Source organism: Odocoileus virginianus, chromosome X (assembly GCF_023699985.2).
Source record: "Odocoileus virginianus isolate 20LAN1187 ecotype Illinois chromosome X, Ovbor_1.2, whole genome shotgun sequence".
NCBI lineage: Eukaryota > Metazoa > Chordata > Mammalia > Artiodactyla > Cervidae > Odocoileus > Odocoileus virginianus.
Genome location: NC_069708.1, coordinates 10447179 through 10460997, shown reverse-complemented (window position 1 = coordinate 10460997; position 13819 = coordinate 10447179). Strand labels below are relative to the sequence as shown.

Genomic DNA, 13819 nt, shown 5'->3' with positions numbered 1-13819 from the left:
ACCACAGAGATACACTGTACAGAATAAATGCCGTTAAGATAGCAACCCAAACACCAGTGTTAACATAAATAACAGCTCCTATTTTATGCCTTCTATTATTTTTAACAAAAAATTATTTTAAAGAGCAGTATAAAATATATTCTGTAACTATTTATTAGCTTTTAATAACTATTTGTGATAAGGAATTTTGTCCTATTTGCTAACTTGCAATTGAGTTGTTGCTGTTTTGTGTTTTTTTTAATTAAGGACTTTAAGTATGTAAAATTAGGGTATTCAGCTGTAAGTACTAACTTGGATTTTGGTAAAGCTATAATTTTATGTTTGTAAAGTAGCAGTATATAGCCCTAAATGATGGCAACATCTCATTACGTTTTCTCTGATAAGAAGTACTTTTTTGCTCTTCTTTCCAAGTTGGGTGTTATCTAATTATGAGTCACCGAAAGCATTTTCATCACCTACAGTCGTCATCACATTTTAAAGGTAATCTTACAATGCTGCGGATTGTATTTTTAAAGTTTGAGTAAAAAACTATGTCTATCCTTGATAATAGGTTTTTAAAAGTGGGATAAAAATCTGTGATTTTTTTTGTGTGTGTGGTAAAGGAATTAGGTCTTTTTTTATAACAGACACCAAAGAAAAGTTTGAGAGATGAATTGAAAATTTCACCCCATGCACTAGAATCTACCCAAGGGGAACTTGTTTTATATTCAGAGGTAGAGTTATATTTGTGGCTCAAGAGGCTTATAGTTTCAGTGTCTAATAATTCAATAAAATTGACCTTTGCATATTTACTAAATTCCCTATAAAAGGATCTTAAGCATTCAGCCTTTCCAAGATTTAGATAGCCACCATCAACATACATCAACCTCAGGAATCCAGGAGTTTCTAGCCTACCTTGTCTAATTGCAAATCCGTATTTCTCATGGTGGTCCCACTCAATGTCACTCCATGTCATCCTTGAATATGTAGGAAATACTGACAATCCAGGCCTAATTAGAAATGGCCCCTAATTACTTCATGAAGAGCATCTCTTCCCAAAATGGTTTCTAAGGATCTCAGGGATGAAGCTGGAACTTTGTAGAGACACTTGTAGGCACCACTGGGACAGTACGTATCTTCCCTAGAGGACATAAAATGTGGGCAGCTACCTTCCTCTGGGATGCTTTAAAGGTGAAGACTGTATGGGGATGTGTCTTTGTAGTTCTGTGTAACCAGGTCAGGGAATTTGATGCCTGGGCTTAGCCGATAATGCATATTCAACTTGCTTCATGCCAAAATAAACTTTTTTGTTTTATTGAATGCTTTGTCTTTTTAGATGTTTTTCTGTATGCCAGCTTCTAACTTGAGATATCTCCATTTAGGCTTCTCAGCACAGAATTTTACATGAGGCAGCATTATAACTTAATGACAGTTCTGTTGTTTTCAATCCCTATAATACCTTATAGAGAAAGTCTCCATGAAAATTAATATTATATCATGTACTGACTTTTCCTTAATTTTTAATTTTGTATGCTAGGAATTTGGAGTAAGCTGCATGTGATAACATAGGCTTCTACAGATAATGCTCATGGAGAATACCACTCAAAATGATCAGGACTAGAGTAGTGGTCTCTTAATAATTAAAGCAGACTCATTCTTAAAGGGCCAAGTAATAAATATCTGAGACTTTATAGGCCTTTGCAGCTATTCAAGTATGCTATTGTAGTGTGAAACAGCCCAAGATAATATGTAAATAAATGGGCATGACCATGTTCCAATAGAACTTTGTTTACAAAAATAGGTTGCAGGCTGGCCAGAGTTTACCAACCCTTGTTTAGAGTAAGAGGAGTTTCCTAGCCACTTAAAAATTTATACCTTAATTTGAGGACTTTTTTCTTTTTATTGTTCTCAGTTATAAACAATGGAATACAAGGTACTGTCACTCGAGTGTATCCTCCTCGGTTCTTTGTCTCGTCACAACAAAAATTTGGAGTGACGGACATTGAAGCCCCCTCGGCGGGTCACAGCTCTTGGAGGACAGACCGTGTTATATATAAGTCTTAAATGAATCAGTGTTACAGCTCAATTTATTTAGATAATAGCAGGAAAGTCCATCTTCGAGGCATGAGGGCACGTCGATCCAAAGACGCAAAGAGAAGATCGCCCCATCGCGTGGGAGAGAGAGAGAGAGAGAAGAGGGCTTTGGCTCCTCTTTTTATATGTTTCTCTGTCCCTGGGCCTGTCTTATGTAAATTGGGCCAGCCAGGAGTGTTGTTTTACCTGAGGTTCTCACTCAGGTCCTCAGACCTTCCTTTGTTCTATTTTCGCTGGGTTTCCCCTTCCAGGTCTTTTAGCCACCACCATTTTGGACTCCTTTTCCCTATTCTAACTACCTAACAGTACTTTCATATATTATGTTTTTATTATCTTGGACTCAGATAACTTACCAATAAACCAAACCTGTACTCTCCTTATTAAAAGAAGTCAACTTTTCCAAAACTGAAGTATTCATTTTTTTTTCTAACATGTGGGATCTTAGTTCCCCAACCAGGGGTCAAACCCATGGCCCCTGCATTGGAAGGGCAGAGTCTTAACCACAGACCACCAGGGAAGTTCCAAAGTATTCATTTTTTGATGTATATCACCTCACTGTGTATATGATGATGTATACACCTCACTGTATGATGTATATCATATCACTGGTGTACAGATAATTTTATATTAGAGTTCATTTTAACAGCCTTATTTAAAAGAATGTTATTATTAAAAGGTTACCATTTTATTTACTGATTTTTGCTTTTTTTTTAATAGCTAAGATGGACATCTCTTCTACCAAGAGAGTCATCCATGCATACTGAACATGGTAGTCACCCATTCAGTGCCTCCTGCTAGAAATCATACCACACACACACAAACACGAAATTGCACAGGCCGAAGATAAAATGACTCTGCCCCATAAAAATTGAGGGGAAGTAGATGTTTTTTACCCAGGAATGGCTACATGTTATACCAGGCATGAGCACCTGACCCAATGATAGTTTATCTGTAAATTTATTTTTCATCCATAAGATGCCTGACACATTTGGTCAGGCAAAGTAAGTCTCTCTGAATTTTGGTTTGTAAAATAAGGAGAGTATTATTCTACAGGAGGAAAAGGGCAGATGAAAAGCAGAAATCTTGTCAAGGACTCATCCAAGTTTTCTTATTAGCAGAAATATCACAGCTGCCCGCTCCTCTCTCCACCACCCTCCAACCCAGGGAAGACATACCACACTTCGAATACCAGCAACACCAGCAGCAGTGTTGAGAATGGTGTCAGCAGCAAATGTGGCAGAGGGAGTGGTGTATTAGGCAGGGAGCAGGTTGATGGCAATGGTCTGGTGGTCAGTTTAGAATCACCAGCATAGGGTGATTACAGAACAAAACCTGTACGTAAATGTTCATAGAGGCATTATTAGTAACAGCAAAAACCTAGAAACCAGTTTGTCTGTCAACGGGTGAATAGTTTAACAAACTGGTACATACATGGGCTGTTACTCAGAAAACACACACAAGAACTTGTATGAATCTCCTGAGAACTATGCTGAGTCAAAAAGCCAACCCAAAGAGAATACTGCTATGATTCCATTTATATAACATTTTGAAACAAAAGTTTAAAAAATGGCAAACAGTGACTACCCTGGTGGTCCAGTGGTTAAGAACCCACCTTCCAATGCAGTGGTTAAAAGTGAAAATGAAAGTGTTAGTTGCTTCAGTCGTGTCTGACTCTGCAACCCCATGGACTGTAGCCCACCAGGTTCCTCTGTCCATGGAATTCTCCAAGCAAGAATACTGGAGTAGGTGGCCATGCCCTCTCTCCAAGGGATCTTCCTAACTCAGGGACTGAACCCTGGTCTTCTGCATTGCAGGCAGATTCTTTACTGTCTGAGCCACCAGGAAAGCCCCCCATTGCAGGGGACATGGGTTCAATCCCTGGTTGGCAACTAAGCCCAAGAACCCCAACTACTGATTATACTCACTCTAGAGCCCATTCTCCACAACTACAAAAAGTCTGTGCCACAATGAAGACCCAATGTAGCCAAAATTAAAAAAAATAATAAAAGTAAAATAAAAAATGTCAAACAGATTAGTGGGTGCCAGAGGTTAGACATCGTGGAGGGGGAAGAGGAAATGGGCAGAAGGAAGGTGGGTGTGGTTATAAAGGGCCAACATGAGGAATTCTTGTGGTATTGGAACTGTTCAGTATCTTAGCTGGGGTGGTAGATACACAAACGTACACATTATAAAATTGTGTAGAACTAAATACAAATGAGTACAAGTAAAATTGGGGAAATATGAATAAAGTGAGTGAAAAGAAATACATTCAAGTCAGAAAGACAAATACCATATACTATCATATGTGGAATCTAAAATACGACACAAATGAACTTGTCTACAAAACAGAAACAGAACAGACATAGAGAAGAGACTTCCGTTTGCCAAGGGGGAAGGAGACGGGGGAGGGCTGGTTTGGGAGTTTGGGGATACAAACTATTATATGTAGAATGGCTCAACAACAAGGTCCTACTGTATAGCACAGGGAACTATATTCAATATCCTGTGATAAGTCATAATGGAAAAGAATATAAAAGAGAATGTATATAAATACATAACTGGGTCACTTTGCTGTATTCCAGAAATTAACACAACATTGTAAATCAACTGTCCTTCAATTAAAGAAAGAAAGACTTTCTTGTTAATGTTTCTATTAGTTTTCTATTGCTGCTTAAACTTGGTGGTCTGAAAACAACCTGAATTGACTCTGTTACAGTAAGTTTTAGAGGTCAGAAGTCCACAATGGTCTTACTGGGCTGTGTGCATGCATGCTGAGTTGCTCAGTCGTGTCCGACTCTTTGCGACCCCGTGGATTGTAGCCCACCAGTCTCCTCTGTCCATGGGATTTCCCGGCAAGAATATTGAGTGGGTTGCCATTTCTTCCTCCAGAAGATCTTCCTGACCCAGGGATCAAACCCATGTCTCCTGCACTGCAGGCACATGCTTTACCACTCAGCTACCAGGGAAGCCCCTTACTGGGTTAATGTCAAAGTTTAAACAGGCCTGCATTCCTTCTGCAGGTGAGCATCGATTTTTTTTTTTTTTGCCTTGTCTAGCTTCTAGAGGCTATGTACATTTCTTGGTTAGTAGTTCCATCTTCAAAACCGGAAGTGTAGCAATTTCAAATCTCTTCTCTTTTCTGACCTCTGCTTCTGTCATCTCCTCCTTTGAATCTGAGGCTCCTGCCTCTATCTTTCCCTTATTAGGACTCTTGTGATTACACTGGGTCCACCCAGGACAGCCTCCCCATCCCAAGAGCTTTAATCACATCTGCAAAGTCCTTTTGCCATGTAACATATTTGCATGTTCTGAGGATTGAGAAGTGGATACCTTTGGGCATCATTTTATTTAGTCCAACTCCATTATCACATGACGCTGCATCTCAATGATTTAAAAAATATCAGAAAATGACTCAGTATCAGAAAAGAAATAGGGAATATTGAGGACTGTGAGGTGTTTGACAGCGCATGCCCCTTCAGAGGGAGACTACACCTCAGCTCCAGTCATTATTAACCTTTAGAAACAAGGTTTTGGAGTTCCCTAATGCCAGCTTTGCAAGAAATTCAGAAATACATGTGAAGTCTCTCAATTTCAAAGCCTCAATATTTTTCAACCGGGATGGGGGTGCGGGTGGGTCTCATAACTAGTATACCTCTTCCCTTCCTGAGTTCTGAACAAATTAAGAGACAGGGAGAAAGATTAAAACCAAAGTATCCCCTTTCTGAGAAAGACAAATATTATATCAGTTACATGTGGAATCTAAAATACACAAATAAATTTATTTACAAGACAGAAACGAACTTAAAGACACAGAAAACAAATTTATGTTTACCAAAGGGGAAAGAGAGTGAGGGGGGGATAAATTAGAAGTTTGGGATTAGCAGATATAAACTACTATATATAAAATAGATAAACAACAACTTGTCCTACTATATAGCACAGGAAACTCTACTCAATGTCTTGTAACAAACCATAATGGAAAAGAATATGAAAATAATATATAATACATGGATGTGTATAACTGAATCACTTTGTTGTATAATACACCAGAAATTAACACAATATTGTAAAACAACTATACTTCAGTTTAAAAAGTTTAAAAAATTATAAAAATTTTAAAAATGACCTTTCCGTTGGAGAATGGGACTGAGGGGAACTGGTCTTATTAATATTTTAATATTTTGACTTTCCTCATGGCTCAGACGGTAGCCATGTCTGCAATCCTGGAGACCCAGGTTTGATCCCTGGGTGGGAAAGATCCCCTGGAGAAGGGAATGGTTACCGACTCCAGTATTCTTGCCTGGAGAATCCCAAGGACAGAGGAGCATGGAAGGTTAGAGTCCATGGTCGCAAAGAGCCAGACACAACTGAGTGGTTGACACTTTCACACTTTCCAGGGGCTTCGCTGGTGGTGTGGTGGATAAGAATCTGCAGGTCAATGCAGGGGACTCAGGTTTGATCTCTGGTCTGGGAAGATCACACATGATGCAGAGCAACTAAGTCCATGCGCCACAACTTTTGAGCCTGTGCTCTAGAGCCTGGGAACCGCAACCAATGAACCCATGAGCCACAACTACTGAAGCCTGCATGCCCAGAGCCTGTGCTTTGCAACAAGACAGCCACTGCAATGAGAAGCCTGTGCAGCACAGTGACGAGTAGCCCCTGCTCACTCACTGTAAGCAGAGAAAAGCAATGATGACCCAGTACAGCCAAAAATTAATAAGTAAATAAAATACACTGACCCCCAGAATGAGAGTTACCATCCAGTCGTAAGCATAGATACTCGCTGTCTGATGAATCAACATAGAGGAAAGGAAGAAGCAGCACTCTACTTTCCAGGTCAGGAATGAGTGAGAGAGTAAAGAAAGATCAGGAATGTCAAGGAAATTGATGATTCTCCACATGGAGAACCATATGGAAGAGAACATGAGTGGGGGTTAAGTACTGCTCCCTTGACACTTGGCACTGATTTTGATATATATATATAAATATAGTTTTTAAGCACTGTGTAGCCTAATATTGTACAGGCCAAAGAAAACATGTTTGTGGGTTAATGTGGCCCATGGGTCATTAATTTGTGTCAGTTTCATGGTCTACCAGCCTCTACCTTCCCCTCCCACCCTATCCCAGTCTCCTCCACTATTAGGCTGCTGTGGCGGGCTCTGTGATTGTTCCACCAGTGGTCAACAGGCAAGGGGAAGGAAATTAAGTCAGCTATTGTCTGGCCTTAAGGCCAACGCAGTATGTCTGGAAGCAGCTATTACTGTTGCAATCATGATAATATGATCTAGAGAGTTACCATAGAACTACTGTTCTATGAATTATTGGTATGCTCTTTTTGGAGGGTATTTTGGCAGCATCTATCAATTTTTTAAGTGTTATGTCCCATGATCACAATTCTTAAGATCTATATCACAGAAATAATAACATAAATGGATAAAAACAAAAGTTTTCCTTGCAATACTGTTTGTAAAAGCTAATTTAAAAAAGAAGAAGAAAACAACTGAAATGCCCACCAATAGGGGAAGAGAGAAATTACAGGGAAGAAAAGGGAAGTATCACATGTCGCTTTATGTATTATGTGGTTAGAAACAATCATACATTACTTTGAAAAACTTATTTTAAATTATACAGTACATGAATGCACTGTTTTACACCAAGCTTTTCCACATAACAAAAGCTTAAAAGCCCCTTGTTCTCTATCTTATCCTCTTTTGATCTCCTATCCTGCCATCCACTCCCAAGGGTAATAGGAGCTAATAATTATTGCTATTTTGATGTATATGATCCTGTTTCTTTTCACATTTATATACATATATGCATGTATTATTGTATATAATGTATATTCTTCTGCAGATTGCTCCTCTTAGGCAACAGTATGCCTTAGGGATTTTTTTTTATATCAACATATACAGAGTCACCTTGTTGAGTTTAGCTGCTATATTGTATCACATAGTATGGACAGGCCATAGTTTATTCCATTTCCTATTGGTGGATATTTACATAGTTTCCAGTGTTCCACTCTTACAGACAATGCTGATATGAATACCTTTGCTCAAACCTCCTTGTGTCCATGTGTGAATGCTTCTCAAACACTTTAAAAGTGGAATTATTGGATTATAAGAAGAGTGCCTTTTAAATCTTAATAGATTGTATTTCTTTTGTCATTTGTCTTCAGAAGAGAGAACAGAGTTAAGACTCTGGAAACCAGCAAGCACATATATTTGTACATGGGAGAGAATTCCCTCTGCCATGTATAAATATACAACATAAACACATATAGCTAAAGAGATGCTGTGCCAGCCCTTAAAAAGATCCATTCTAAAATGGAATTCATTGTGAATCGCAGTATAGCTCCCCCAACAAAGCACAAAAATCATACACACTGGGCCTGCTCTTTTTGTCATGTTCAGGGTATCATACCTGCCCAGCTCTTTATTTATGACTATGTGTATTTGTGTGGGTGTGCCGCAGAGAACTTGCAGTAGATTTTCTTCTGGATGACTATCCTGAACAATAGCAAGTGCTGTGGAAGTAGGAAGGAAATGTGTAAATGTAAGAAATATAGTGGAGCTTGAATTATCTGGAACTCATGACTGGTAGGTCTAGGGAGCCAAGAAGAGAGAAAATCTAAGGATGCCATGGGATTTGGTTTCTCACTGGTTGAGCTGAATAAGGTTTGTTAAAGTACCTAAAATCATGCAGAGTGAATTTCCCTGGTATTTCAGTGGGGTTTGATCCTTAATCCAGGAAGATCCCAGATGCTGCAGGGCAACCAAGCCCATGCACCAGAACTACTGAGGCTGCGCTCTAGAGTCTGTGAGCCGCAACTACCGAAGCCCAGGTGGCCTAGAGACTGTGCTTCACAAGAGAAGCCACTGCAATGAGAGCCCATGCACCCCAACGAAGAGTAGCCCCCGCTTGCTGCAACTAGAAAAAAGACTGTGCAGCAACAAAGACTGAGCACAGCCAAAAATAAAATAAAATGAGTTACGATTAACATTAAAAAAAAAAATCACACAGCACCATTCACTGGGATCAGCTTCATTAAGGCCTGTAGCTTTGCCTCTCTCGTGTCAACAATGGCACTTGAGTGGGAATAAGAAGCCTCTACTTTAGTTCTGGCTCTAACTCCAGTTGCCTACGTGATCTTGAAGTAATCATTGCACCTTTCTAAACTGTACTTTATTCATCTGTAAAATGAAGAGGGCAGGTTAGGGCCTTTAGTATCACAGAATAAAAAATCCAAAGCAACAGTCTATTCATCTAATATATATTTGACACTAAATCCACCTTTTGCATCTGTCCAGAAGCTTCTCCCCTTCATAATATGTTATAGGACTTTACAGAATTAAGATGGGATAAATAGAAAATCCAGCCAAGACTGGCACCAAGCAAGCGAGAGGGTTCAAGCAGGAAGTTTGGCTTAAAGCTGGCCATGATCCAGAAGCCAGAAAGACAGGAGAGTGATCAGGGGCTGAGGCCAGTAGCCTTGGCGACACTGGATCATATTCTTCTCCAAATCAGCCTACAGGACATATCTTCTGAGAAAATCCAATTCTACATATGATATTTACAAACTGCTTGACGCTTTCCTTTTAATGGTTCAGGGCAGTGTCAGAGGAGGGGCCTTAGAACTCTGTTCTCTTGTTACCATTTTTTCCAGTATTTCCCAAAGGTCGTCCATAGACCACCTACAGTGGGAAGACCGGAAGTGCCAGCTAAAAGGACAATACCCAGGCTCCCTGCTTGATGGGCTGAATCAGAGGTGGAGAGTGACATGGGGAAGAATTGAAATTCTCCATTTCTAACATTCTCCTCTGGCGATCCATATGCATGTTAGAGAGAACCATTAGCTTTGGGAGTCCACTACATTCATGACACAGTTCGATTCCTGGTCGGGGAACTAGGATCCTAAATGCCACATGGTGTGGCCAAAAAATTTAAAAAAATTTTTAAAAGGAGCATGTTGCTAGAAGTAAGATGCAAGCAGTGACGATTTCAAGGGGAATGGAGATGCCTCCAGCAAGTGAGAGTCTGAAGCAGGAAACTTAGGGCTGGCTAGACTCACACTCCAGTCAAGGGAATGGAATGACAAGGGCTCACTGTGAAATCATTGAAGCCTAGAGCTGGAGGGGACTTTGAGGTTGCCTTTGTCAACCTCCCAGCCACAGAGAAATCCTTTCTATAAACACGTTTGGCAGATGGTTATGAGAGGAGGTTGTCCAGGGCCTGGATTAAGGGGTGTGTATATCTAAACCTAGCTGTCGGGGTAATGTATTTCATGAAAACTGGTTCCCTGGGATGCTGGAGTCACGTGAGTAAGGAAGCATGATCAGATTTCGGACAGGAAAAACACTTAGAGATCTTTCTCCCAGGCAAACACACCCGTGTGCACATACCTCTGGTGGGTATAGGCTTTGAGAGCTAGAACCTTGCTTGACATTTTTGTTTTGCCTTTTCTTTTTCTTCAAGGCATCTGTCTCCCTGTGCAGTTTAGCTGTGCTGCCACCAGGGGACAGAAGGATGCCATTGATTGTGTCCTGAAGTCTAAGCTCCAAAGTCCGTTCTCTCTGAGATGAAAAACCATGGCTCGCTGCTGCCTTTGATCACTCATCCAAGATGGATAGTTAGAGATTTCCAGCTTTTCCCATAAAACATATCTAATTTGTTCAGATGGTTAAAATAAGTCAAACTCTAAACCTATCACACTGGCACTCCCCAGGCCTCTGAGCATAAGTAGCGGAGACAGGGCAGTGACTGATCGGCTTCGTTCACCATCTCTCAGCGGGGTCTCACTTGTACTCCTCAGTGGCCCTTCCAGGCCACCTCTTGCCAAACTCCCAAGACCTACTTTCCTTCTCTAGTCTCTTCCCTACACAGAACAGTGTAAGGTCAGTAATTTATGCAGTTAGCAGTTAACTTAAGTTTTCATCATGTGCCAGACACCCCTTTCTGGGCTTTTGGGAAAGAAATGAACAAAACTCTCCCCTCCTGGAGCTTACATTCTAGTGGAGAGGCAGACAATAAGCAGGTATGTTCCGAGGGTAGAAAGTACTGTGGAGGAGTCGTAAGAAGCAAGCAGTAACACTGGGAGGGGGTGGCTCAGGGAGGGAGGGGACAGTGTCAAGGCTGCTGTTTTAGACACAACAGTCAGAGCAGATCTCTCTCGTAAAGGTGACATTCCATCTGAGGTCGGAAGGAGATGAGGCAGTGAGTCACACAGAATTGTGACAGAAGGTGCCTTCCAGGCAGAAGGAATCATAAGTGTGACGATCCTGAGGTGAAACCAGACTTGGTATGTTTGAGGGACAAAGTGGCCAGTGTGAGGGACTTCCGTGGAGGTCCAGTGGCTGAGACTCCACCCTCCCACTGCAGGGAGCCTGGGTTCGATCCCAGGTCAGGGAATAGATGCCACACGCTGCAACTAAAGATCCTGCATGCTGCAACTAAGACCTGGCACAGCCAAAGAAAGAAAATATTAACACAAGAAAAGGGCCAGTGTGGCTGGAGCTGAGTGAGAAAAGGAAGGAGGTAATGGAAAATAAAACCAAATAGGTGCCAGGGGACTTGATCATATGGGACCGTATCTGCGTGAGATGCTGCTGCTCTGATGTTTCTGAGCAGAGGAGGGAGTGATCCCCGTGGCTCCTGTGTTGAGAGTGAATAGTAGGCGGGTGGGGACAGAAGCCAAGAGCCCCGTCAGAAGGGCTACTGGGATATGCAGGTGACAGAGGATGGCAGCCCAGACTAGGATAGTCAAGGCAGAGGTGAGGAGCAGCCATGGAGGTCAGATGCTGGACACGTGCTGAAGGTGGGGGGGACAGGACTTGAAAATGAGATGCCTGTTGTGTGAGAGAGAGAAAAGTCAGCGGCAGGTAACTGGGTAAGCGGAGGTTCTGGGGAAGTAAACGGAGTCATGCACTGGAGATGAAAGGCTTGGGGGACGGACAGCAGAGTCAGAAGAAAACTACAGCAGTGTCAGAAGAGGGTGGGGTCCTGGAAAGTCCAGTGAGGAGAGTTTCGCAAGGAGAAGGCTGTGATCAACTCAGTCACGCACTGAGGAGGTGGACGGCAACCCTTTTGGCTGCAGCCATGGTGACAGTCACTGCTTACCTCACAGTCTCACTGATATCAGTGGACTGTTAGAGACAATTTTCCTTCTTTTTAAAAAAATGATTTATTCATTTATTTTTGGGTTGGCTTCCCTGATAGCTCAGTTGGTAAAGAAACTGCCTGCAATGCAGGAGACGCCAGTTTGATTCCTGGGTCAGGAAGATCTGCTGGAGAAGGGATAGGCTCCTACTTCAGTATTCTTGGGCTTCCCTTGTGGCTCAGTTGGTAAAGAATCCACCTGCAATGCAGGAGACCTGGGTTCGATCCCTGGGTTGGGAAGATCCCCTGGAGAAGGGAAAGGCTACCCACTCCAGTATTCTGGCCTAGAGAATTCCATGGACTGTATGGTTCATGGGGTAACAAAGAGTCGGACACAACCAAGTGACTATCACTTCACTTCATGCCACGTAGCTTGTGGGATCTTAGTTCCCCAACCAGGGATTGAACCTGCGCCCCTGCAGGGGAAGTGCAGAGTCTTAACTGCTGGATTACCACAGAAGTCCAGAGATAATTTTCATGCTGTTGCTGCTGCTGCGTCACTTCAGTCGTGTCTGACTCTGTGTGACCCCACAGACGTCAGTCCACCAGTTTCCGCTGTCCCTGGGATTCTCCAGGCAAGAACACTGGAGTGGGTTGCCAGTTCCTTCTCCAGTGCATGAAAGTGAAAAGTGAAAGTGAAGTCGCTTAGTCGTGTCCGACTCTTCACAACCCCATGGACTGCAGCCCACCTGGCTCCTCCGTCCATGGGATTTTCCAGGCAAGAGTACTGGAGTGGGGTACCATTGCCTTCTCCAGATAATTTTCATATCCAGCCTCAAAACATGACTGTTCTCTATGTCTGTTCTCAGTTTCCCACTTCTACAAGTTCTACTAGACAGCAAACAGCTGAAATCTCAATCCCACAGTGGGAGACGAGCAAACACATCACAAGTCTGTAAGAGGAACACAGATTTCTCCATTTAGGGTGTTTCTTTTCCACCCAGAATGCTGCTTCAGTTCAGCTGACCATCCACAGAGCTCCTAGGGCTTCAAGCAACACCAACGCTTTCCACAGTCATTCACCTCTCACATCCAATCTCCCCAGATAATCACAGGTACTCCAGGACTCACAGTGGCCCTAGATCTGGAAACCATACCACACTGTATTCTAGGATTATATCTTAACTATCTTGTCAAAATAAATGAAATTACTAAAATAGATGCACTTTAACCTCACTCAATTGTTAACTGTTTAACATCATAACCCAATTTTGCTCTTAGATATCATCACTAATTAAACTTCTGGGTTTGAAAGCAGAATTCTCTTCCAAGGACTTCTTTGGGGGTCCAGTGGTTAAGAACCCGCCAGCCATGGCAGAGACATAAGTTCAATGCTGTAGAACAACTAAGCCTGCATGCCACAACTACTGCAGCTGATGTGCTCCATGAGAAGAGAAGCCACTGCAATGAGAAGCCTGCACATGGCAACCAAGAGTAGCCCCTGCTTGCTGCAACTAGAGAAAGCCTGTGTGTAGCAATGAAGACCCAGCATAGTCAAAATATACAAATAAACAAATTAAAGAAAGAATTCTTCCAAGATCATCTTTCGAGTTTAAACTGCCCCCCTTCATCCCAGTGAACTTCAGTATCT

The 13819-nt window shown here is 42.0% G+C and overlaps 1 protein-coding gene across 1 annotated transcript in view; it reads right to left on the bottom strand.

The window, feature by feature from the left end:
• The window catches only part of SYTL5 (synaptotagmin like 5), a 376311-nt gene that overhangs the window by 345897 nt on the left and 16595 nt on the right, over positions 1-13819 (bottom strand). The window lies entirely within an intron of this gene.